Consider the following 23,043-nt stretch of genomic DNA (forward strand, 5'->3'; position numbering starts at 1 on the left):
AAAAAGGCATTTGTTTGGGGAGAAGAAGAAGAAGAAGGAGAAGGTAGGAGAATAATAATAATCCTTCGAGTTTCAATAGGGCCTCGCACCGCCAGTGCTCGGGCCCTAACTAGTGCTGCGAGCAGCAGTGAGCGGGCCCTCGCACCCCACGCGGGTCGGGGTGTGGCGCCGTTAGTGGGTGTGCTATTTCGGTGTCCAGTACTGACAGAAACTTCCTGTCACCAGTAGGTGGCGCTCTAAGCGTGACTCAATACCGAGGCATAGATGTGTTCAGGACAGTACCTTGATGAAGCGTGAGAAATGTTGTGTAAATCGGACAAAGTATGTAGGAGTTATGAGGACTTCCTGTAAGCAGTAGGTGGCGCTGTAGGTATGACGCAATACTGACCTACAGATGTGTTCAAGATGCGACCTTCATCAAGCATGAGCAATTTGGAGTAAATCGGATAATGTATGTAGGAGTTATGAGTACTTCCTGTTTCACCAGTAGGTGGCGCTGTAAGTGTAACTCAATACCGACGCATAGATGTGTTCAGAAGGTGACCTTCATGAAGCGTCAGCAATTTGGTGCAAATCGGATGATGTATGCAGGAGTTATGAGGACTTCCTGTTTCACCAATAGGTGGCGCTATAAGTATGAAGCAATACTGACACATAGATGTGTTCAGGACAGAACCGTCATGAAGCGTGAGATAAATCGGACAAATGGGATAATGTATGGAGGAGTTATGAGGACTTCCTGTTTCACCAATAGGTGGCGCTATAAGTATGACGCAATACTGACACATAGATGTGTTCAGGACAGGACCGTCATGAAGCGTGAGATATATCGGACAAATTGGATAATGTATGGATGAGTTATGAGGACTTCCTGTTTCACCAATAGGTGGCGCTATAAGTATGATGCAATACTGACACATAGATGTGTTCAGGACAGAACTGTTATGAAGCGTGAGACATATCGGACAAATCGGATAATGTATGGAGGAGTTATGAGGACGTACTGTTTCACCAATAGGTGGCGCTATAAGTATGACACAATACGGACACATAGATCTGTTCAGGACCGAACCGTCATGAAGCGTGAGATATATCGGACAAATCGGATAATGTATGGAGGAGTTATGAGGACTTCCTGTTTCACCAATAGGTGGCGCTATAAGTATGACGCAATACTGACACATAGATGTGTTCAGGACAGAACCGTCATGAAGCGTGAGATAAATCGGACAAATCGGATAATGTATGGAGGAGTTATGAGGACTTCCTGTTTCACCAATAGGTGGCGCTATAAGTATGACGCAATACTGACACATAGATGTGTTCAGGACAGAACCGTCATGAAGCGTGAGATATATCGGACAAATTGGATAATGTATGTAGTAGTTATGAGGACTTCCTGTTTCACCAATAGGTGGCGCTATAAGTATGACGCAATACTGACACATAGATGTGTTCAGGACAGAACCGTCATGAAGCGTGAGATATATCGGACAAATCCGATAATGTATGGAGGAGTTATGGGGACTTCCTGTTTCACCAATAGGTGGCGCTATAAGTATGATGCAATACTGACACAAAGATGTGTTCAGGACAGAACCGTCATGAAGCGTGAGATATATCGGACAAATTGGATAATGTATGTAGGAGTTATGAGGACTTCATGTTTCACCAATAGGTGGCGCTATAAGTATGATGCAATACTGACACATAGATGTGTTCAGGACAGAACCCTCATGAAGCGTGAGATATATCGGACAAATTAGATAATGTATGGAGGAGTTATAAGGACTTCGTGTTTTATGGCGAAATGTCAAACTTTGGCGGGGCGCCACGGCAAGGGTGTTTGGTGAAAACTCAATTCTTTTGATAACTTTTGATCACAAAGGTCTTAAGATGAAGCTGACCCGATATGAAGTTGATCAGATGAAATCTGTAGGAGGAGTTCGTCGAAGTACGAGGCATGGAAATGGTCAAAACAAGGACAAAATGGCACATTAAGAGCAAAATGGCGGACCTCCTGTTGCATGTTGGGTATAGGTCCAAGAGACATTTTAGTGTGTCTCGATGAACTACATATGCCCACCGAATTTCGTTCGCCTACATCAAACTGAAAGGTGGGGCTCGCCATTTTAAATTTTCCAGGGGGCGCTCTTGAGCCGTTTTGCCACGCCCATTTCCGTCACCCATGAATTATCAAATTTTTCACCGGGACTGACGTATCTGCAAAGTTTCATCCGTTTTCATCGATGTTTAGGCCGCCAAAAAGGCATTTGTTTGGGGAGAAGAAGAAGAAGAAGGAGAAGGTAGGAGAATAATAATAATCCTTCGAGTTTCAATAGGGCCTCGCACCGCCAGTGCTCGGGCCCTAACTAGTGCTGCGAGCAGCAGTGAGCGGGCCCTCGCACCCCACGCGGGTCGGGGTGTGGCGCCGTTAGTGGGTGTGCTATTTCGGTGTCCAGTACTGACAGAAACTTCCTGTCACCAGTAGGTGGCGCTCTAAGCGTGACTCAATACCGAGGCATAGATGTGTTCAGGACAGTACCTTGATGAAGCGTGAGAAATGTTGTGTAAATCGGACAAAGTATGTAGGAGTTATGAGGACTTCCTGTAAGCAGTAGGTGGCGCTGTAGGTATGACGCAATACTGACCTACAGATGTGTTCAAGATGCGACCTTCATCAAGCATGAGCAATTTGGAGTAAATCGGATAATGTATGTAGGAGTTATGAGTACTTCCTGTTTCACCAGTAGGTGGCGCTGTAAGTGTAACTCAATACCGACGCATAGATGTGTTCAGAAGGTGACCTTCATGAAGCGTCAGCAATTTGGTGCAAATCGGATGATGTATGCAGGAGTTATGAGGACTTCCTGTTTCACCAATAGGTGGCGCTATAAGTATGAAGCAATACTGACACATAGATGTGTTCAGGACAGAACCGTCATGAAGCGTGAGATAAATCGGACAAATGGGATAATGTATGGAGGAGTTATGAGGACTTCCTGTTTCACCAATAGGTGGCGTTATAAGTATGACGCAATACTAACACATAGATGTGTTCAGGACAGGACCGTCATGAAGCGTGAGATATATCGGACAAATTGGATAATGTATGGATGAGTTATGAGGACTTCCTGTTTCACCAATAGGTGGCGCTATAAGTATGATGCAATACTGACACATAGATGTGTTCAGGACAGAACTGTTATGAAGCGTGAGACATATCGGACAAATCGGATAATGTATGGAGGAGTTATGAGGACGTACTGTTTCACCAATAGGTGGCGCTATAAGTATGACACAATACGGACACATAGATCTGTTCAGGACCGAACCGTCATGAAGCGTGAGATATATCTGACAAATTGGATAATGTATGGAGGAGTTATGAGGATTTCCTGTTACACCAATAGGTGGCGCTATAAGTATGACGCAATACTGACACATAGATGTGTTCAGGACAGAACCCTCATGAAGCGTGAGATATATCGGACAAATCCGATAATGTATGGAGGAGTTATGGGGACTTCCTGTTTCACCAATAGGTGGCGCTATAAGTATGACGCAATACTGACACATAGATGTGTTCAGGACAGAACCCTCATGAAGCATGAGATATATCGGACAAATCGGATAATGTATGGAGGAGTTATGAGGACTTCCTGTTTCACCAATAGGTGGCGCTATAAGTATGACGCAATACTGACACATAGATGTGTTCAGGACAGAACCGTCATGAAGCGTGAGATAAATCGGACAAATCGGATAATGTATGGAGGAGTTATGAGGACTTCCTGTTTCACCAATAGGTGGCGCTATAAGTATGACGCAATACTGACACATAGATGTGTTCAGGACAGAACCGTCATGAAGCGTGAGATATATCGGACAAATTGGATAATGTATGTAGTAGTTATGAGGACTTCCTGTTTCACCAATAGGTGGCGCTATAAGTATGACGCAATACTGACACATAGATGTGTTCAGGACAGAACCGTCATGAAGCGTGAGATATATCGGACAAATCCGATAATGTATGGAGGAGTTATGGGGACTTCCTGTTTCACCAATAGGTGGCGCTATAAGTATGATGCAATACTGACACAAAGATGTGTTCAGGACAGAACCGTCATGAAGCGTGAGATATATCGGACAAATTGGATAATGTATGTAGGAGTTATGAGGACTTCATGTTTCACCAATAGGTGGCGCTATAAGTATGATGCAATACTGACACATAGATGTGTTCAGGACAGAACCGTCATGAAGCGTGAGATATATCGGACAAATTAGATAATGTATGGAGGAGTTATAAGGACTTCGTGTTTTATGGCGAAATGTCAAACTTTGGCGGGGCGCCACGGCAAGGGTGTTTGGTGAAAACTCAATTCTTTTGATAACTTTTGATCACAATGGTCTTAAGATGAAGCTGACCCGATATGAAGTTGATCAGATGAAATCTGTAGGAGGAGTTCGTCGAAGTACGAGGCATGGAAATGGTCAAAACAAGGACAAAATGGCACATTAAGAGCAAAATGGCGGACTTCCTGTTGCATGTTGGGTATAGGTCCAAGAGACATTTTAGTGTGTCTCGATGAACTACATATGCCCACCGAATTTCGTTCGCCTACATCAAACTGAAAGGTGGGGCTCGCCATTTTAAATTTTCCAGGGGGCGCTCTTGAGCCGTTTTGCCACGCCCATTTCCGTCACCCATGAATTATCAAATTTTTCACCGGGACTGACGTATCTGCAAAGTTTCATCCGTTTTCATCGATGTTTAGGCCGCCAAAAAGGCATTTGTTTGGGGAGAAGAAGAGGAAGAAGGAGAAGGTAGGAGAATAATAATAATCCTTCGAGTTTCAATAGGGCCTCGCACCGCCAGTGCTCGGGCCCTAACTAGTGCTGCGAGCAGCAGTGAGCGGGCCCTCGCACCCCACGCGGGTCGGGGTGTGGCGCCGTTAGTGGGTGTGCTATTTCGGTGTCCAGTACTGACAGAAACTTCCTGTCACCAGTAGGTGGCGCTCTAAGCGTGACTCAATACCGAGGCATAGATGTGTTCAGGACAGTACCTTGATGAAGCGTGAGAAATGTTGTGTAAATCGGACAAAGTATGTAGGAGTTATGAGGACTTCCTGTAAGCAGTAGGTGGCGCTGTAGGTATGACGCAATACTGACCTACAGATGTGTTCAAGATGCGACCTTCATCAAGCATGAGCAATTTGGAGTAAATCGGATAATGTATGTAGGAGTTATGAGTACTTCCTGTTTCACCAGTAGGTGGCGCTGTAAGTGTAACTCAATACCGACGCATAGATGTGTTCAGAAGGTGACCTTCATGAAGCGTCAGCAATTTGGTGCAAATCGGATGATGTATGCAGGAGTTATGAGGACTTCCTGTTTCACCAATAGGTGGCGCTATAAGTATGAAGCAATACTGACACATAGATGTGTTCAGGACAGAACCGTCATGAAGCGTGAGATAAATCGGACAAATGGGATAATGTATGGAGGAGTTATGAGGACTTCCTGTTTCACCAATAGGTGGCGCTATAAGTATGACGCAATACTAACACATAGATGTGTTCAGGACAGGACCATCATGAAGCGTGAGATATATCGGACAAATTGGATAATGTATGGATGAGTTATGAGGACTTCCTGTTTCACCATTAGGTGGCGCTATAAGTATGATGCAATACTGACACATAGATGTGTTCAGGACAGAACTGTTATGAAGCGTGAGACATATCGGACAAATCGGATAATGTATGGAGGAGTTATGAGGACGTACTGTTTCACCAATAGGTGGCGCTATAAGTATGACACAATACGGACACATAGATCTGTTCAGGACCGAACCGTCATGAAGCGTGAGATATATCTGACAAATTGGATAATGTATGGAGGAGTTATGAGGATTTCCTGTTACACCAATAGGTGGCGCTATAAGTATGACGCAATACTGACACATAGATGTGTTCAGGACAGAACCCTCATGAAGCGTGAGATATATCGGACAAATCCGATAATGTATGGAGGAGTTATGAGGACTTCCTGTTTCACCAATAGGTGGCGCTATAAGTATGACGCAATACTGACACATAGATGTGTTCAGGACAGAACCCTCATGAAGCATGAGATATATCGGACAAATCGGATAATGTATGGAGGAGTTATGAGGACTTCCTGTTTCACCAATAGGTGGCGCTATAAGTATGACGCAATACTGACACATAGATGTGTTCAGGACAGAACCGTCATGAAGCGTGAGATAAATCGGACAAATCGGATAATGTATGGAGGAGTTATGAGGACTTCCTGTTTCACCAATAGGTGGCGCTATAAGTATGACGCAATACTGACACATAGATGTGTTCAGGACAGAACCGTCATGAAGCGTGAGATATATCGGACAAATTGGATAATGTATGTAGTAGTTATGAGGACTTCCTGTTTCACCAATAGGTGGCGCTATAAGTATGACGCAATACTGACACATAGATGTGTTCAGGACAGAACCGTCATGAAGCGTGAGATATATCGGACAAATCCGATAATGTATGGAGGAGTTATGGGGACTTCCTGTTTCACCAATAGGTGGCGCTATAAGTATGATGCAATACTGACACAAAGATGTGTTCAGGACAGAACCGTCATGAAGCGTGAGATATATCGGACAAATTGGATAATGTATGTAGGAGTTATGAGGACTTCATGTTTCACCAATAGGTGGCGCTATAAGTATGATGCAATACTGACACATAGATGTGTTCAGGACAGAACCGTCATGAAGCGTGAGATATATCGGACAAATTAGATAATGTATGGAGGAGTTATAAGGACTTCGTGTTTTATGGCGAAATGTCAAACTTTGGCGGGGCGCCACGGCAAGGGTGTTTGGTGAAAACTCAATTCTTTTGATAACTTTTGATCACAAAGGTCTTAAGATGAAGCTGACCCGATATGAAGTTGATCAGATGAAATCTGTAGGAGGAGTTCGTCGAAGTACGAGGCATGGAAATGGTCAAAACAAGGACAAAATGGCACATTAAGAGCAAAATGGCGGACTTCCTGTTGCATGTTGGGTATAGGTCCAAGAGACATTTTAGTGTGTCTCGATGAACTACATATGCCCACCGAATTTCGTTCGCCTACATCAAACTGAAAGGTGGGGCTCGCCATTTTAAATTTTCCAGGGGGCGCTCTTGAGCCGTTTTGCCACGCCCATTTCCGTCACCCATGAATTATCAAATTTTTCACCGGGACTGACGTATCTGCAAAGTTTCATCCGTTTTCATCGATGTTTAGGCCGCCAAAAAGGCATTTGTTTGGGGAGAAGAAGAAGAAGAAGGAGAAGGTAGGAGAATAATAATAATCCTTCGAGTTTCAATAGGGCCTCGCACCGCCAGTGCTCGGGCCCTAACTAGTGCTGCGAGCAGCAGTGAGCGGGCCCTCGCACCCCACGCGGGTCGGGGTGTGGCGCCGTTAGTGGGTGTGCTATTTCGGTGTCCAGTACTGACAGAAACTTCCTGTCACCAGTAGGTGGCGCTCTAAGCGTGACTCAATACCGAGGCATAGATGTGTTCAGGACAGTACCTTGATGAAGCGTGAGAAATGTTGTGTAAATCGGACAAAGTATGTAGGAGTTATGAGGACTTCCTGTAAGCAGTAGGTGGCGCTGTAGGTATGACGCAATACTGACCTACAGATGTGTTCAAGATGCGACCTTCATCAAGCATGAGCAATTTGGAGTAAATCGGATAATGTATGTAGGAGTTATGAGTACTTCCTGTTTCACCAGTAGGTGGCGCTGTAAGTGTAACTCAATACCGACGCATAGATGTGTTCAGAAGGTGACCTTCATGAAGCGTCAGCAATTTGGTGCAAATCGGATGATGTATGCAGGAGTTATGAGGACTTCATGTTTCACCAATAGGTGGCGCTATAAGTATGAAGCAATACTGACACATAGATGTGTTCAGGACAGAACCGTCATGAAGCGTGAGATAAATCGGACAAATGGGATAATGTATGGAGGAGTTATGAGGACTTCCTGTTTCACCAATAGGTGGCGCTATAAGTATGACGCAATACTAACACATAGATGTGTTCAGGACAGGACCGTCATGAAGCGTGAGATATATCGGACAAATTGGATAATGTATGGATGAGTTATGAGGACTTCCTGTTTCACCAATAGGTGGCGCTATAAGTATGATGCAATACTGACACATAGATGTGTTCAGGACAGAACTGTTATGAAGCGTGAGACATATCGGACAAATCGGATAATGTATGGAGGAGTTATGAGGACGTACTGTTTCACCAATAGGTGGCGCTATAAGTATGACACAATACGGACACATAGATCTGTTCAGGACCGAACCGTCATGAAGCGTGAGATATATCTGACAAATTGGATAATGTATGGAGGAGTTATGAGGATTTCCTGTTACACCAATAGGTGGCGCTATAAGTATGACGCAATACTGACACATAGATGTGTTCAGGACAGAACCCTCATGAAGCGTGAGATATATCGGACAAATCCGATAATGTATGGAGGAGTTATGGGGACTTCCTGTTTCACCAATAGGTGGCGCTATAAGTATGACGCAATACTGACACATAGATGTGTTCAGGACAGAACCCTCATGAAGCATGAGATATATCGGACAAATCGGATAATGTATGGAGGAGTTATGAGGACTTCCTGTTTCACCAATAGGTGGCGCTATAAGTATGACGCAATACTGAAACATAGATGTGTTCAGGACAGAACCGTCATGAAGCGTGAGATATATCGGACAAATTGGATAATGTATGGAGGAGTTATGAGGACTTCCTGTTTCACCAATAGGTGGCGCTATAAGTATGACGCAATACTGAAACATAGATGTGTTCAGGACAGAACCGTCATGAAGCGTGAGATATATCGGACAAATTGGATAATGTATGGAGGAGTTATGAGGACTTCCTGTTTCACCAGTAGGTGGCGCTGTAAGTGTGACTCAATACCGACACATAGATGGGTTCAGAAGGCCACCTTCATGAAGCGTCAGCAATTTGGTGCAAATCGGATGATGTATGCAGGAGTTATGAGGACTTCCTGTTTCACCAATAGGTGGCGCTATACGTATGATGCAATACTGACACATAGATGTGTTCAGGACAGAACCGTCATGAAGCGTGAGCTATATCGGACAAATTGGATAATGTATGGAGGAGTTATGAGGACTTCCTGTTTCACCAATAGGTGGCGCTATAAGTATGACGCAATACTGAAACATAGATGTGTTCAGGACAGAACCGTCATGAAGCGTGAGATATATCGGACAAATTGGATAATGTATGGAGGAGTTATGAGGACTTCCTGTTTCACCAATAGGTGGCGCTATAAGTATGACGCAATACTGACACATAGATGTGTTCAGGACAGAACCGTCATGAAGCGTGAGATATATCGGACAAATTGGATAATGTATGGAGGAGTTATGAGGACTTCGTGTTTTATGGCGAAATGTCAAACTTTGGCGGGGCGCCACGGCAAGGGTGTTTGGTGAAAACTCAATTTTTTTGATAACTTTTGATCACAAAGGTCTTACGATGAAGCTGACCCGATATGAAGTTGATCGGGTGAAATCTGTAGGAGGAGTTCGTCGAAGTACGAGGCATGGAAATGGTCAAAACAAGGACAAAATGGCACATTAAGAGCCAAATGGCGGACTTCCTGTTGCATGTTGGGTATAGCTCCAAGAGACATTTAAGTGTGGCTCGATGAAATACATATGCCCACCGAATTTCGTTCGCCTACATCAAACTGAAAGGTGGGGCTCGCCATTTGAAACATTCCAGGGGGCGCTCTTGAGCCGTTTTGCTACGCCCATTTCCGTCACCCATGAATTATCAAATTTTTCACCGGGACTGACGTATCTGCAAAGTTTCATCCGTTTTCATCGATGTTCAGGCCGCCTAAAAGGCATTTGTTTGGAGTAAAGAAGAAGAAGGAGAATAATAATAATAACTAGGGCTGCGAGCAGCAGTGAGCGGGCCCTCGCACCCCACGCGGGTCGGGGTGTGGCGCCGTTAAAGGGTGTGCTATTTCGGTGTCCAGTACTGACAGAAACTTCCTGTCACCAGTAGGTGGCGCTCTAAGCGTGACTCAATACCGATGCATAGATGTGTTCAGGACAGTACCTTGATGAAGTGTGAGAAATGTTGTGTAAATCGGACAAAGTATGTAGGAGTTATGAGGACTTCCTGTAAGCAGTAGGTGGCGCTGTAAGTATGACGCAATACTGACCTACAGATGTGTTCAAGATGCGACCTTCATCAAGCATGAGCAATTTGGAGTAAATCGGATAATGTATGTAGGAGTTATGAGTACTTCCTGTTTCACCAGTAGGTGGCGCTGTAAGTGTTACTCAATACCGACGCATAGATGTGTTCAGAAGGTGACATTCATGAAGTGTCAGCAATTTGGTGCAAATCGGATGATGTATGCAGGAGTTATGAGGACTTCCTGTTTCACCAATAGGTGGCGCTATAAGTATGACGCAATACTGACACATAGATGTGTTCAGGACAGAACCGTCATGAAGCGTGAGATAAATCGGACAAATCGGATAATGTATGGAGGAGTTATGAGGACTTCCTGTTTCACCAATAGGTGGCGCTATAAGTATGATGCAATACTGACACATAGATGTGTTCAGGACAGAACCGTCATGAAGCGTGAGATATATCGGACAAATCCGATAATGTATGGAGGAGTTATGGGGACTTCCTGTTTCACCAATAGGTGGCGCTATACGTATGACGCAATACTGACACATAGATGTGTTCAGGACAGAACCGTCATGAAGCGTGAGCTATATCGGACAAATTGGATAATGTATGGAGGAGTTATGAGGACTTCCTGTTTCACCAATAGGTGGCGCTATAAGTATGACGCAATACTGACACATAGATGTGTTCAGGACAGAACCGTCATGAAGCGTGAGATATATCGGACAAATCGGATAATGTATGGAGAAGTTATGAGGACATCGTGTTTTATGGCAAAATGTCAAACTTTGGCGGGGCGCCACGGCAAGGGTGTTTGGTGAAAACTCAATTTTCTTGATAACTTTTGATCACAAAGGTCTTAAGATGAAGCTGACCCGATATGAAGTTGATCGGATGAAATCTGTAGGAGGAGTTCGTCGAAGTACGAGGCATGGAAATGGTCAAAACAAGGACAAAATGGCACATTAAGAGCAAAATGGCGGACTTCCTGTTGCATGTTGGGTATAGCTCCAAGAGACATTTAAGTGTGGCTCGATGAAATACATATGCCCTCCGAATTTCGTTCGCCTACATCAAACTGAAAGGTGGGGCTCGCCATTTTAAATTTTCCAGGGGGCGCTCTTGAGCCGTTTTGCCACGCCTATTCCCGGCACCCATGAATTATCAAATTTTTCACCGGGACTGACGTATCTGCAAAGTTTCATCCGTTTTCATCGATGTTCAGGCCGCCTAAAAGGCATTTGTTTGGAGTAAAGAAGGAGAAGGAGAATAATAATAATAATAATCCTTCGAGTTTCAATAGGGCCTCGCACCGCCAGTGCTCGGGCCCTAACTAGTGCTGCGAGCAGCAGTGAGCGGGCCCTCGCACCCCACGCGGGTCGGGGTGTGGCGCCGTTAAAGGGTGTGCTATTTCGGTGTCCAGTACTGACAGAAACTTCCTGTCACCAGTAGGTGGCGCTCTAAGCGTGACTCAATACCGACGCATAGATGTGTTCAGGACAGTACCTTGATGAAGCGTGAGAAATGTTGTGTAAATCGGACAAAGTATGTAGGAGTTATGAGGACTTCCTGTAAGCAGTAGGTGGCGCTGTAGGTATGACGCAATACTGACCTACAGATGTGTTCAAGATGCGACCTTCATCAAGCATGAGCAATTTGGAGTAAATCGGATAATGTATGTAGGAGTTATGAGTTCTTCCTGTTTCACCAGTAGGTGGCGCTGTAAGTGTAACTCAATACCGACGCATAGATGTGTTCAGAAGGTGACCTTCATGAAGCGTCAGCAATTTGGTGCAAATCGGATGATGTATGCAGGAGTTATGAGGACTTCCTGTTTCACCAATAGGTGGCGCTATAAGTATGACGCAATACTGACACATAGATGTGTTCAGGACAGAACCGTCATGAAGCGTGAGATAAATCGGACAAATCGGATAATTTATGGAGGAGTTATGAAGACTTCCTGTTTCACCAATAGGTGGCGCTATAAGTATGACGCAATACTGACACATAGATGTGTTCAGGACAGAACCGTCATGAAGCGTGAGATATATCGGACAAATCGGATAATGTATGGAGGAGTTATGAGGACTTCCTGTTTCACCAATAGGTGGCGCTATAAGTATGACGCAATACTGACACATAGATGTGTTCAGGACAGAACCGTCATGAAGCGTGAGATATATCGGACAAATTGGATAATGTATGGAGGAGTTATGAGGACTTCCTGTTTCACCAATAGGTGGCGCTATAAGTATGACGCAATACTGACACATAGATGTGTTCAGGACAGAACCGTCATGAAGCGTGAGATATATCGGACAAATTGGATAATGTATGGAGGAGTTATGAGGACGTCCTGTTTCACCAATAGGTGGCGCTATAAGTATGACGCAATACTGACACATAGATGTGTTCAGGACAGAACCGTCATGAAGCGTGAGATATATCGGACAAAGCGGATAATGTATGGAGAAGTTATGAGGACATCGTGTTTTATGGCAAAATGTCAAACTTTGGCGGGGCGCCACGGCAAGGGTGTTTGGTGAAAACTCAATTTTCTTGATAACTTTTGATCACAAAGGTCTTAAGATGAAGCTGACCCGATATGAAGTTGATCGGATGAAATCTGTAGGAGGAGTTCGTCGAAGTACGAGGCATGGAAATGGTCAAAACAAGGACAAAATGGCACATTAAGAGCAAAATGGCGGACTTCCTGTTGCATGTTGGGTATAGCTCCAAGAGACATTTAAGTGTGGCTCGATGAAATACATATGCCCTCCGAATTTCGTTCGCCTACATCAAACTGAAAGGTGGGGCTCGCCATTTTAAATTTTCCAGGGGGCGCTCTTGAGCCGTTTTGCCACGCCTATTCCCGGCACCCATGAATTATCAAATTTTTCACCGGGACTGACGTATCTGCAAAGTTTCATCCGTTTTCATCGATGTTCAGGCCGCCTAAAAGGCATTTGTTTGGAGTAAAGAAGGAGAAGGAGAATAATAATAATAACTAGGGCTGCGAGCAGCAGTGAGCGGGCCCTCGCACCCCACGCGTGTCGGGGTGTGGCGCCGTTAAAGGGTGTGCTATTTCGGTGTGCAGTACTGAGAGAAACTTCCTGTCACCAGTAGGTGGCGCTCTAAGTGTGACTCAATACCGATGCATAGATGTGTTCAGGATGGTACCTTGATGACGCGTGAGAAATGTTGAGTAAATCGGATAATGTATATAGGAGTTATAATGACTTCCTGCTTGACCTGTAGGCGGCGCTATAAGTATGACTCAATACTGATCTACAGATGTGTTCAGGATGCGACCTTCATCAAGGGTGAGCAATTTCGAGTAAATCGGATAACGTATGTAGGAGTTATGAGGACTTCCTGTTTCACCAGTAGGTGGCGCTGTAGGTATGACGCAATACTGACTTACAGATGTGTTCAAGATGTGACCTTCATCAAGCATGAGCAATTTGGTGCAAATTGGATAATGTATGTAGGAGTTATGAGGACTTCCTGTTTCACCAATAGGTGGCGCTATAAGTATGATGCAATACTGACACATAGATGTGTTCAGGACAGAACCGTCATGAAGCGTGAGATATATCGGACAAATTGGATAATGTATGGAGGAGTTATGAGGACTTCCTGTTTCACCAATAGGTGGCGCTATAAGTATGACGCAATACTGACACATAGATGTGTTCAGGACAGAACCGTCATGAAGCGTGAGATATATCGGACAAATTGGATAATGTATGGAGGAGTTATGAGGACTTCCTGTTTCACCAATAGGTGGCGCTATAAGTATGACGCAATACTGACACATAGATGTGTTCAGGACAGAACCGTCATGAAGCGTGAGATATATCGGACAAATTGGATAATGTATGTAGGAGTTATGAGGACTTCGTGTTTTATGGCGAAATGTCAAACTTTGGCGGGGCGCCACGGCAAGGGTGTTTGGTGAAAACTCAATTTTTTTGATAACTTTTGATCACAAAGGTCTTAAGATGAAGCTGATCCGATATGAAGTTGATCGGATGAAATCTGTAGGAGGAGTTCGTCGAAGTACGAGGCATGGAAATGGTCAAAACAAGGACAAAATGGCACATTAAGAGCAAAATGGCGGACTTCCTGTTGCATGTTGGGTATAGCTCCAAGAGACATTTAAGTGTGGCTCGATGAAATACATATGCCCACCGAATTTCGTTCGCCTACATCAAACTGAAAGGTGGGGCTCGCCATTTTAAACTTTCCAGGGGGCGCTCTTGAGCCGTTTTGCCACGCCCATTTCCGTCACCAATGATATATCCGATTTTCACCGGGACTGATGTATCTGCAAAGTTTCATCCGTTTTCATTGATGTTTAGGCCGCCAAAAAGGCATTTGTTTCGGAAGAAGAAGGAGAAGAAGGAGAATAAGGAGAATAATAATAATCCTTCGAGTTTCAATAGGGCCTCGCACCGCCAGTGCTCGGGCCCTAATAATCCTTCGAGTTTCAATAGGGCCTCGCACCGCCAGTGCTCGGGCCCTAACTAGTGCTGCGAGCAGCAGTGAGCGGGCCCTCGCACCCCACGCGGGTCGGGGTGTGGCGCCGTTAAAGGGTGTGCTATTTCGGTGTCCAGTACTGACAGAAACTTCCTGTCACCAGTAGGTGGCGCTCTAAGCGTGACTCAATACCGACGCATAGATGTGTTCAGGACAGTACCTTGATGAAGCGTGAGAAATGTTGTGTAAATCGGACAAAGTATGTAGGAGTTATGAGGACTTCCTGTAAGCAGTAGGTGGCGCTGTAGGTATGACGCAATACTGACCTACAGATGTGTTCAAGATGCGACCTTCATCAAGCATGAGCAATTTGGAGTAAATCGGATAATGTATGTAGGAGTTATGAGTTCTTCCTGTTTCACCAGTAGGTGGCGCTGTAAGTGTAACTCAATACCGACGCATAGATGTGTTCAGAAGGTGACCTTCATGAAGCGTCAGCAATTTGGTGCAAATCGGATGATGTATGCAGGAGTTATGAGGACTTCCTGTTTCACCAATAGGTGGCGCTATAAGTATGACGCAATACTGACACATAGATGTGTTCAGGACAGAACCGTCATGAAGCGTGAGATAAATCGGACAAATCGGATAATTTATGGAGGAGTTATGAAGACTTCCTGTTTCACCAATAGGTGGCGCTATAAGTATGACGCAATACTGACACATAGATGTGTTCAGGACAGAACCGTCATGAAGCGTGAGATATATCGGACAAATCGGATAATGTATGGAGGAGTTATGAGGACTTCCTGTTTCACCAATAGGTGGCGCTATAAGTATGACGCAATACTGACACATAGATGTGTTCAGGACAGAACCGTCATGAAGCGTGAGATATATCGGACAAATTGGATAATGTATGGAGGAGTTATGAGGACTTCCTGTTTCACCAATAGGTGGCGCTATAAGTATGACGCAATACTGACACATAGATGTGTTCAGGACAGAACCGTCATGAAGCGTGAGATATATCGGACAAATTGGATAATGTATGGAGGAGTTATGAGGACGTCCTGTTTCACCAATAGGTGGCGCTATAAGTATGACGCAATACTGACACATAGATGTGTTCAGGACAGAACCGTCATGAAGCGTGAGATATATCGGACAAAGCGGATAATGTATGGAGGAGTTATGAGGACTTCCTGTTTTACCAATAGGTGGCGCTATAAGTATGACGTAATACTGACACAGATGTGTTCAGGACAGAACCTTCATGAAGCGTGAGATATATTGGACGAATTGGATAATGTATGGAGGAGTAATGAGGACTACCTGTTTCACCAATAGGTGGCGCTATAAGTATGATGCAATACTGACACATAGATGTGTTCAGGACAGAACCGTCATGAAGCGTGAGATATATCGGACGAATTGGATAATGTATGTAGGAGTTATGAGGACTTCCTGTTTCACCAATAGGTGGCGCTATAAGTATGACGCAATACTGACACATAGATGTGTTCAGGACAGAACCGTCATGAAGCGTGAGATATATCGGACAAATCCGATAATGTATGGAGGAGTTATGGGGACTTCCTGTTTCACCAATAGGTGGCGCTATAAGTATGACTCAATACCGACACATAGATGGGTTCAGAAGGCCACCTTCATGAAGCGTCAGCAATTTGGTGCAAATCGGATGATGTATGCAGGAGTTATGAGGACTTCCTGTTTCACCAATAGGTGGCGCTATTAGTATGACGCAATACTGACACATAGATGTGTTCAGGACAGAACTGTCATGAAGCGTGAGACATATCGGACAAATGGGATAATGTATGGAGGAGTTATGAGGACGTACTGTTTCACCAATAGGTGGCGCTATAAGTATGACGCAATACTGACACATAGATGTGTTCAGGACAGAACCGTCATGAAGCGTGAGATATATCGGACAAATTGGATAATGTATGGAGGAGTTATGAGGACTTCCTGTTTCACCAATAGGTGGCGCTATAAGTATGACGCAATACTGACACATAGATGTGTTCAGGACAGAACCGTCATGAAGCGTGAGATATATCGGACAAATTGGATAATGTATGGAGGAGTTATGAGTACTTCCTGTTTCACCAGTAGGTGGCGCTGTAAGTGTGACTCAATATCGACGCATAGATGTGTTCAGAAGGTGACCTTCACGAAGCGTCAGTAATTTGGTGCAAATCGGATGATGTATGCAGGAGTTATGAGGACTTCCTGTTTCACCAATAGGTGGCGCTATAAGTATGACGCAATACTGACACATAGATGTGTTCAGGACAGAACCGTCATGAAGCGTGAGATATATCGGACAAATTGGATAATGTATGGAGGAGTTATGAGGACTTCCTGTTTCACCAGTAGGTGGCGCTGTAAGTGTGACTCAATACCGACACATAGATGGGTTCAGAAGGCCACCTTCATGAAGCATCAGCAATTTGGTGCAAATCGGATGATGTATGCAGGAGTTATGAGGACTTCCTGTTTCACCAATAGGTGGCGCTATACGTATGACGCAATACTGACACATAGATGTGTTCAGGACAGAACCGTCATGAAGCGTGAGCTATATCGGACAAATGGGATAATGTATGGAGGAGTTATGAGGACTTCCTGTTTCACCAATAGGTGGCGCTATAAGTATGACGCAATACTGACACATAGATGTGTTCAGGACAGAACCGTCATGAAGCGTGAGATATATCGGACAAATTGGATAATGTATGGAGGAGTTATGAGGACTTCCTGTTTCACCAATAGGTGGCGCTATAAGTATGACGCAATACTGACACATAGATGTGTTCAGGACAGAACTGTCATGAAGCGTGAGATATATCGGACAAATTGGATAATGTATGGAGGAGTTATGAGGACTTCCTGTTTCACCAATAGGTGGCGCTATAAGTATGACGCAATACTGACACATAGATGTGTTCAGGACAGAACTGTCATGAAGCGTGAGATATATCGGACAAATTGGATAATGTATGGAGGAGTTATGAGGACTTCGTGTTTTATGGCGAAATGTCAAACTTTGGCGGGGCGCCACGGCAAGGGTGTTTGGTGAAAACTCAATTTTTTTGATAACTTTTGATCACAAAGGTCTTAAGATGAAGCTGACCCGATATGAAGTTGATCGGATGAAATCTGTAGGAGGAGTTCGTCGAAGTACGAGGCATGGAAATGGTCAAAACAAGGACAAAATGGCACATTAAAAGCAAAATGGCGGCCTTCCTGTTGCATGTTGGGTATAGCTCCAAGAGACATTTTAGTGCGTCTCGATGAACTACATATGCCCTCCGAATTTCGTTCGCCTACATCAAACTGAAAGGTGGGGCTCGCCATTTTAGATTTTCCAGGGGGCGCTCTTGAGCCGTTTTGCCACGCCCAGTTCCGTCACCCATGAATTATCAAATTTTTCACCGGGACTGACGTATCTGCAAAGTTTCATCCGTTTTCATCGATGTTCAGGCCGCCTAAAAGGCATTTGTTTGGAGTAAAGGAGAAGAAGGAGAAGGAGAAGGAGAAGGAGAATAATAATCCTTCGAGTTTCAATAGGGCCTCGCACCGCCAGTGCTCGGGCCCTAACTAGGGCTGCGAGCAGCATTGAGCGGGCCCTCGCACCCCACGCGTGTCGGGGTGTGGCGCCGTTAAAGGCTGTGCTATTTTGGTGTCCAGTACTGAGAGAAACTTCCTGTAACCAGTAGGTGGCGCTCTAAGCGTGACTCAATACCGATGCATAGATGTGTTCAGGACGGTACCTTGATGAAGCGTGAGAAATGTTGAGTAAATTGGACAATGTATGTAGGAGTTATGATGACGTCCTGCTTGACCTGTAGGCGGCGCTATAAGTAGGACTTAATACTAACCACAGATGTGTTCAGGACGCGACCTTCATCAAGCGTGAGCAATGTGGTGTAAATCGGATAACGTATGTAGGAGTTATAAGGACTTCCTGTTTCACCTGCAGGCGGCGCTGTAGGAATGACGCAATACTGACTTACAGAAGTGTTGAAGATGAGACCTTCATCAAGCATGAGCAATTTTGAGTAAATCGGATAACATATGTAGGAGTTATGAGTACTTCCTGTTTCACCAGTAGGTGGCGCTGTAAGTGTGACTCAATACCGATGCATAGATGTGTTCAGAAGGTGACCTTCATGAAGTGTCAGTAATTTGGTGCAAATCGGATGATGTATGCAGGAGTTATGAGGAATTCCTGTTTCACCAATAGGTGGCGCTATAAGTGTGACGCAATACTGACACATAGATGTGTTCAGGACTGAACCGTCATGAAGCGTGAGATATATCGGACAAAACGGATAATGTATGGAGGAGTTATGAGGACGTACTGTTTCACCAATAGGTGGCGCTATAAGTATGACGCAATACTGACACAAAGATGTGTTCAGGACAGAACCGTCATGAAACGTGAGACATATCGGACAAATCGGATAATGTATGGAGGAGTTATGAGGACGTACTGTTTCGCCAATAGGTGGCGCTATAAGTATGACACAATACTGACACATAGATGTGTTCAGGACAGAACCGTCATGAAGCGTGAGACATATCGGACAAATCGGATAATGTATGGAGGAGTTATGAGGACGTACTGTTTCACCAATAGGTGGCGCTATAAGTATGACGCAATACTGACACATAGATGTGTTCAGGACAGAACCGTCATGAAGCGTGAGACATATCGGACAAATCGGATAATGTATGGAGGAGTTATGAGGACGTACTGTTTCACCAATAGGTGGCGCTATAAGTATGACGCAATACTGACACATAGATGTGTTCAGGACAGAACCGTCATGAAGCGTGAGACATATCGGACAAATCGGATAATGTATGGAGGAGTTATGAGGACGTACTGTTTCACCAATAGGTGGCGCTATAAGTATGACGCAATACTGACACATAGATGTGTTCAGGACAGAACCGTCATGAAGCGTGAGACATATCGGACAAATCGGATAATGTATGGAGGAGTTATGAGGACGTACTGTTTCACCAATAGGTGGCGCTATAAGTATGACGCAATACTGACACATAGATGTGTTCAGGACAGAACCGTCATGAAGCGTGAGACATATCGGACAAATCGGATGATGTATGTAGGAGTTATGAGGACTTCCTGTTTCACCAATAGGTGGCACTATAAGAATGACGCAATACTGACACATAGATGTGTTCAGGACAGAACCGTCATGAAGCGTGAGATATATCGGACGAATTGGATAATGTATGTAGGAGTTATGAGGACTTCCTGTTTCACCAATAGGTGGCGCTATAAGTATGACGCAATACTGACACATAGATGTGTTCAGGACCGAACCTTCATGAAGCGTGAGATATATCGGACAAATTGGATAATGTATGGAGGAGTTATGAGGACTTCGTGTTTTATGGCGAAATGTCAAACTTTGGCGGGGCGCCACGGCAAGGGTGTTTGGTGAAAACTAAATTTTTTTGATAACTTTTGATCACAAAGGTCTTAAGATGAAGCTGACCTGATATGAAGTTGATCGGATGAAATCTGTAGGAGGAGTTCGTCGAAGTACGAGGCATGGAAATGGTCAAAACAAGGACAAAATGGCACATTAAGAGCAAAATGGCGGACTTCCTGTTGCATGTTGGGTATAGCTCCAAGAGACATTTTAGTGTGGCTTGATGAAATACATATGCCCACCGAATTTCGTTCGCCTACATCAAACTGAAAGGTGGGGCTCGCCATTTTAAACTTTCCAGGGGGCGCTCTTGAGCCGTTTTGCCACGCCCATTTCCGTCACCCATGAATTATCAAATTTTTCACCGGGACTGACGTATCTGCAAAGTTTCATCCGTTTTCATCGATGTTTAGGCCGCCAAAAAGGCATTTGTTTTGGAAGAAGGTAGAAGAAGGTAGGAGAATAATAATAATCCTTCGAAATTCAATAGGGCCTCGCACCGCCAGTGCTCGGGCCCTAACTAGGGCTGCGAGCAGCAGTGAGCGGGCCCTCGCACCCCACGCGTGTCGGGGTGTGGCGCCGTTAAAGGGTGTGCTATTTTGGTGTGCAGTACTGAGAGACACTTCCTGTCACCAGTAGGTGGCGCTCTAGGCGTGACTCAATACCGAAGCATAGATGTGTTCAGGACGGTACCTTGATGAAGCGTGAGAAATGTTGAGTAAATCGGTTAACGTATGTAGGAGTTATGAGGACTTCCTGTTTCACCAGTAGGTGGCGCTGTAAGTGTGACTCAATACCGACGCATAGATGTGTTCAGAATGTCACCTTCATGAAGCGTCAGCAATTTGGTGCAAATCGGATGATGTATGCAGGAGTTATGAGGACTTCCTGTTTCACCAATAGGTGGCGCTATAAGTATGACGCAATACTGACACATAGATGTGTTCAGAACAGAACCGTCATGAAGCGTGAGATATATCGGACAAATTGGATAATGTATGTAGGAGTTATGAGGACTTCCTGTTTCACCAATAGGTGGCGCTATAAGTATGACGCAATACTGACACATAGATGTGTTCAGGAGAGAACCGTCATGAAGCGTGAGATATATCAGACAAATTGGATAATGTATGTAGTAGTTATGAGGACTTCCTGTTTCACCAATAGGTGGCGCTATAAGTATGACGCAATACTGACACATAGATGTGTTCAGGACAGAACCCTCATGAAGCGTGAGATATATCGGACAAATCGGATAATGTATGGAGGAGTTATGAGGACTTCCTGTTTTACCAATAGGTGGCGCTATAAGTATGACACAATACTGACACATAGATGTGTTCAGGACAGAACCGTCATGAAGCGTGAGATATATCGGACAAATTGGATAATGTATGGAGGAGTTATTAGGACTTCCTGTTTCACCAATAGGTGGCGCTATAAGTATGACGCAATACTGACACATAGATGTGTTCAGGACAGAACCGTCATGAAGCGTGAGATATATCGGACAAATCGGATAATGTATGGAGGAGTTATGAGGACTTCCTGTTTCACCAATAGGTGGCGCTATAAGTATGACGCAATACTGACACATAGATGTGTTCAGGACAGAACCGTCATGAAGCGTGAGATATATCGGACAAATTGGATAATGTATGGAGGAGTTATGAGGACTTCCTGTTTCACCAATAGGTGGCGCTATAAGTATGACGCAATACTGACACATAGATGTGTTCAGGACAGAACCGTCATGAAGCGTGAGATATATCGGACAAATCGGATAATGTATGTAGGAGTTATGAGGACTTCCTGTTTCACCAATAGGTGGCGCTATAAGTATGACGCAATACTGACACATAGATGTGTTCAGGACACAACCGTCATGAAGCGTGAGATATATCGGACAAATCCGATAATGTATGGAGGAGTTATGAGGACTTCCTGTTTCACCAATAGGTGGCGCTATAAGTATGACGCAATACTGACCCATAGATGTGTTCAGGACAGAACCGTCATGAAGCGTGAGATATATCGGACAAATCGGATAATGTATGGAGGAGTTATGAGGACATCGTGTTTTATGGCGAAATGTCAAACTTTGGCGGGGCGCCGCGGCAAGGGTGTTTGGTGAAAACTCAATTTTTTTGATAACTTCTGATCACAAAGGTCTTAAGATGAAGCTGACCCGATATGAAGTTGATCGGATGAAATCTGTAGGAGGAGTTCGTCGAAGTACGAGGCATGGAAATGGTCAAAACAAGGACAAAATGGCACATTAAAAGCAAAATGGCGGACTTCCTGTTGCATGTTGGGTATAGCTCCAAGAGACATTTAAGTGTGGCTCGATGAAATACATATGCCCTCCGAATTTCGTTCGCATACATCAAACTGAAAGGTGGGGCTCGCCATTTTAAATTTTCCAGGGGGCGCTCTTGAGCCGTTTTGCCACGCCCGTTTCCGTCACCCATGAATTATCAAATTTTTCACCGGGACTGACGTATCTGCAAAGTTTCATCCGTTTTCATCGATGTTCAGGCCGCCTAAAAGGCATTTGTTTGGAGTAAAGAAGGAGAAGGAGAATAATAATAATAACTAGGGCTGCGAGCAGCAGTGAGCGGGCCCTCGCACCCCATGCGTGTCGGGGTGTGGCGCCGTTAAAAGGTGTGCTATTTCGGTGTGCAGTACTGTGAGAAACCTGTCACCAGTAGGTGACGCTCTAAGCGTGACTCAATACCGAAGCATAGATGTGTTCAGGACGGTACCTTGA

Source organism: Borostomias antarcticus (assembly GCF_949987555.1).
Source record: "Borostomias antarcticus genome assembly, chromosome: 8".
Lineage (NCBI taxonomy): Eukaryota > Metazoa > Chordata > Actinopteri > Stomiiformes > Stomiidae > Borostomias > Borostomias antarcticus.